General features: G+C 37.5%; 1 protein-coding gene across 5 annotated transcripts in view; it reads right to left on the bottom strand.

Annotated features, from left to right (window-relative positions):
* The window catches only part of syne2a (spectrin repeat containing, nuclear envelope 2a), a 238,090-nt gene that overhangs the window by 24,022 nt on the left and 208,068 nt on the right, over window positions 1-6,000 (bottom strand). The gene's annotated exons all lie outside the window — the stretch shown is intronic.

Genomic DNA, 6,000 nt, shown 5'->3' with positions numbered 1-6,000 from the left:
AGCAGCGGTGGCTGCGCCCGGGAATCATTTTTGGTGATTTAACCCCCAAGTCCAACCCTTGATGCTGAGTGCCAAGCAGGGAGGTAATGGGTCCCATTTTTATAGTCTTTGGTATGACTCGGCCGGGGTTTGAACTCACAATCTACCGATCTCAGGGCGGAAACTCTAACCACTAGGCCACTGAGTAGGTGTAATCAGGGGTCCCTAACCTTTTTTTGCACCAGGCATTATTTTCACGGACCAGCCACGTGAGGCAGGTAAATATAGCAAGTAAGTGCATGAAAAATGAATACTTGAAAAAACTCACCATAACGTGGAACTAGCGGGAGCCCCTGGCCTGTTCCCTTTGCAAAAAAGCTCTCCATAGACTTTTGCATTTACTCATTTTTGCTAGTAGTAAGCTTTTTTTTTTGCTTTAGTATCTGATGGGTTATAGGTGATACAAGAGCATGGATGTATAATAAAGCCATAAATACTTGCCATAAGTTCTAATAAATTTATATTTCCATTCTAAAAGTTATGTATTCATAATTTGTGCAATATTTCATACGCAGATATAGTTGTTTTTTTTGGTCCAATTTTTCATACGTGAATACATCTGTTATTGCTCACTACTTGTGTAATAGGACAATGTGCAATAATACCAGCACTTTAACTTACCAGGCCATAGGAGATGTTTGTTTTCTTCCTTCAGCACAATTATTATATGCAACAATTTAGCACTTCTCCATCTGCCTTATGCACTTTAACTACTATGGTCACTTTGTTCCTGATCCGCCCTGATCTTAGGTCATCGACCTAGCTTTTGGCTACGATTTGGCACCTTTATATTTTATATGTTTATTAAAGTGCATTGTTCCATGTAACAAAGATGTAACACTTATAGCAAATGGCGACTTCCTATCAGGAGTTTTATAATACATCTATGAACAAGCTTATTGGTGTGTCTGGCGAAAGTTAAGTAGGAGAATATGTGGTCAGTTATAAATTATTTAATGGCCCAGTAGCAAATGCGTCACGGACCGTACCACTACATTTAATGCTTCATATTCATATTTGTGAGGGTGTCTGTTAATTCTTCTATGCTTGCGGCACGCAAGCATTCTCAATACGGCCCACAGCAAGTCCACATATTTGACTTCATTATCATCTAATCACAATAGTTTAAAAGTGCTGCAACCTGCTGGATCATATCAGCATTTTTGGACATTGACCATAAGCTTTACAATGCAACATGAGTGCATAGAATCAATATGTAGGTATCATTCAGACAGCCTTTCCCACCCATGGACTGATTAATCAATAACCAACACAGAAGGTTAATACATGTAATACAAAACAACTTGCCCACTGAACTATGTGGACAAAATCTCTAAACACCACACAAAATTAAACAATATACCCATTTAAATCCATTAACAAGCATTAAGGGGAAATATGCAAAATACTCTCTCCACACTTCGACATGTTTGACACATTTTAGCTGCTTGATATTTCTGATTGATTACAAAAACCTTATTGAAGTCATCAGGGAAGTAAACAAGGTAGGAGTGGTTCACATACTCTTAATATTCAATGTTTTATCATGTATACTTAATATTGTAGTGATGGGAGTGTCAATATGTTGTCTGTTAGCTAAAGCTCGTAATTATTAATGCTTTGACAAACTGGCATGTCTCTGATCGTTTGATTATATTGTAAATACTGCAGCTTTTATTTTTGTGCAAAATGATCGTTGTTGCAGTCATATTTCACTATATATATATATATATATATATATATATATATATATATATATATATATATATTAGGGGTGTAACGGTACGTGTATTTGTATTGAACCGTTTCGGTACGGGGGTTCCGGTTCGGAGGTGTACCGACCGAGTTTCCACACGAACATATCAAGTAGCCGCCTAAGCTAACGTCTTAACAAGCTGCTCTGCTTTCTGCCTGTCTCCTACACAGCACTCAGCATTGTCCCACCCACACAACCATCTGATTGGTTACAACCATATCGGTAACAGCCAATCAGCAGTGCGTATTCAGAACGCATGTAGTCAGTGCTTCTGCGGTGGGGTTAGCAGATAGGTGTTTAGCAGGTGAGCATCAGGCAGCGGACTCTCCCCAAATTAAAATAAACACCTCCCAGTCAACTACTAGTAACATCACTATGAGCCCGTTGACCTTCTAGAAATATAAACTGCAGCTCAGCTCGCTCGCAGTCCTGGCTTGAGGTGAAGGCTAATTCGCTTTTAGCGTAACGTTAGCTCATTTTGCGGTGTGTGTGTGTGTGTGTTAGCTCATTGTGCATTGTGTGTGTGTGTAATCATTAGTAATGTAGCAGCCTAGTTTTGAATGGCAAGGTCCCTGCTATCACATGTTGATAAAAATATAACATTTACATAATAAAAATCAACTACAGGCTTCCCAAATACTGTAATAAATTAAGCATGATGAGTTGACTTGAAACTGTCTAATGTTGCACTTTTTATATATAGAAGAAACATTTTGTCATTTTATTTAATCTGAGCAACAACTTAAGGCAGTATAAAGTTGATTAAGGTGGGCAGAATTATTATAGTGTTCCCAATGTTAAAAGGATAAAGCCATTGTTTACAAATTTGGTAAATAAATAACCAAAAAATTTATATTTTGTTGTTTTCTTACTGTACCAAAAATGAACCGAACCGTGACCTCTAAACCGAGGTACGTACCGAACCGAAATTTCTGTGTACTGTTACACCCCTAATATTTTTTTTAATATATATATATATATATATATATATATATATATATATATATATATATATATATATATATATATGAGCGGTACAAATTGGATGGATGGATGGATGGATGTGTGTGTGTGTGTGTGTATATATATATATATATATATATATATATATATATATATATATATATATATATATATATATATATATATTAGGGCTGCAACTAACGATTGATTTGATAATCGATTAATCTGTCGATTATTACTTCGATTAATAATCGGATAAAAAGGACAAACTAAATTTCTATCCTTTCCAGTATTTTATAGAAAAAAAAACCAGCATACTGGCGCCATGCCATGTTCTTTCAACTTGCCAAAAAAAACAAGGAAAATGTTACAAAAATGCACACTTTTGACACCCCTGCTATAGATAATAAAAAATTAAATGTGATAAATGTATGGATAAAAAGCAGAGCCTGACGACGCATGCGCGTTTATCACAACTCTCTCGCTCTCTCTGTCTCTCCCCCTCCCTCACCAATGCTGCTGCACCCACAATTTGTTGTGTTTTTAACCTTCTTAACCCTGAACGTATATTGAAAATACACGCAACCCTAATTCAAAATGCCGGACATTTGAGGCATTTAAGAAACACCACCCGACAAAGAGGACATGCCCGGTGAAAAGAGGACGTATGGTCAGGACCTAGCCCGGTCGCTGCTTGCGTGCTAGCAGCAATCGGTTTCACGTCCGGTGAAACCGATCGCTGCTAGTCCTCTTTTGCTAGCATGCTAGCAGCTAACGGGCTAGGATAGACTGACCATACGTCCTCTGTTCACCGGACATGTCCTCTTTTGCGGAGCTCTCAGGTTTCATAAATGCCTCAAATGTCCGACATTTTGAGTATTGTTTACACAACGTGCAGTACACTACTTTATATGTCCGAGTGGAAACTCGTTCGGTACACTTCCGCGCCGAAACGAAACCGCCGTACCGAAACGGTTCGATACAAATACACGTACCGTTACACCCCTATTATTTTGATTATTGTTTCTCAGCTGTTTGTAAATGTTGCAGTTTATAAATAAAGGTTAAAAAAAAAAAAAAAAACGTAGCCTCTGCGCATGCGCATAGCATAGATCCAACGAATCGATGACTAAATTAATCCCCAACTATTTTTATAATCGATTAGTTGTTGCAGCCCTAATATATATATATATATATATATACAGTATATATATATATATATATATATATATATATATATATATATATATATATATATATATATATATATATATATATATATATATATATATATATATATATACATATATATTTGTAGAAGGACTGGAAATGACGTGTTCACTTTAGCGCAGTTACGTACATTGCGTAAGTTGTTCACGTAGCAGTTACTGAAAATAAAGCTACAAAGAGCCACGTTGACGTTTGTGTCTGCTGTACTTAACAGTCGGTAAAAAGGATAAGAACCCCCCCCAAAAATACTATAATGACGTCATTATCCGCGCTGTGCTATGTGGCGAAAAAAGGGTTGCTATGTGGGCGTGTCCGCCAGCGTGTGCGTGTGTTTAGTGTGTGTGCTGGCAAGTGCACGTCCACATGAGAGCGCATGGCGAGTTTCCCCGAAAATCTGACTTTTTACACAATTTTTAAGTTTGGCAAAATTCCCTCTTCAATTTGGTATTACATTTATATGCAGAGTTAAATCATTGTTCTCGCCGTTCTCATGTAAGCATCTGTTTAAACTTAATCAGTGAACACACGCACTCACAGCTGTGCAAAGTATGAAATAAATAAGAAAGAAGCCAAGTTTTTTTTCCTGACAATTTAATAAGTTACTGTACCGGTAACTTTCTTTTAGACAGTTCTGAAGTTAGTGTAGTGATTACAATATTTGAATTTATTTAGACGATTTATCTCTAATTATATTACATTACAGCTCTAATAAAAATAATTATACATATATACATACACATACATATACATATACATATATACATACAAAAAAATCCCCTGAAGAGCAGGGAAACCTGCAAAACAGGCTTGTAGGGATGAAATAGCCTGTGTTTTTCCCTGACCTAACGTATATTCCGCTCTACCCCGGTATTGAGCACTGTATAACGGATAAACCACAGAAACCTCGACTACATACACATACAGGTATATACATATAGTACATATATACACGTATATACAATGGTGGTCAAAAGTTTACATACATTTGTAAAGAACATAATGTCATGGCTTGCTTGAGTTTCCAATAATTTCTACAACTCTTATTTTTTTGTGATGGAGTGATTGGAACACATACTTGTTGGTCACAAAAAACATTCATGAAGTTTGGTTCTTTTATGAATTTATTATGGATCTACTAAAAATGTGACCAAATCTGCTGGGTCAAAAGTATACATACAGCAATGTTAATATTTGGTTACATGTCCCTTGGCAAGTTTCACTGCAATAAGGCGCTTTTGGTAGCCATCCACAAATTGTATGACGTTTTTAAACGCCGCTGTGTACACGGACGTAGGGAGAGGTACAGAGAGACAATAAACCTTAAGGCACTTCCTTTACGTGCATGCCATCCCAGTCACATATCTACCGGCTTTACTCATTACGAATTGATGCAAGGCATACTTGGTCAACAGCCATACAGGTCACACTGAGGGTGGCCGTATAAACAACTTTAACACTGTTACAAATATGCGCCACACTGTGAACCCACACCAAACAAGAATGACAAACACATTTCGGGAGAACATCCGCACCGTAACACGACATAAATACAACAGAACAAATACCCAGAATCCCTTGTAGTACTAACTCTTCCGGGCCGCTACAATATAACCCCCCGCTAACCCCGCAACAATGAGAATCAATCAATCAGTTTATTTATATAGCCCTAAATCACAAGTGCCTCAAAGGGCTGCACAAGCCACAACAACATCCTTGGTACAGAGCCCACATAAGGGCAAGGAAAAACTCACCCCAGTGGGACGTCGATGTGAAGGACTATGAGAAACCTTGGAGAGGACCGCATATGTGGGTAACCCCCCTCCCCCCCTCTAGGGGAGACCGAATGCAATGGATGTCGAGTGGGTCTGACATAATATTGTGAGAGTCCAGTCCATAGTGGATCCAACATAATAGCGAGAGTCCAGACTAAATACAAATATAACAGTAAAATAAGAATATAACAAGAGAAACTAGGCAGTAGTGACCATGTTATGAAAAAGTATTGCACTGTT

Source organism: Nerophis lumbriciformis, linkage group LG26 (genome assembly GCF_033978685.3).
Source record: "Nerophis lumbriciformis linkage group LG26, RoL_Nlum_v2.1, whole genome shotgun sequence".
NCBI classification, from domain to species: Eukaryota; Metazoa; Chordata; class Actinopteri; order Syngnathiformes; family Syngnathidae; genus Nerophis; species Nerophis lumbriciformis.
This window is presented reverse-complemented; position numbering and strand designations above follow the sequence as displayed.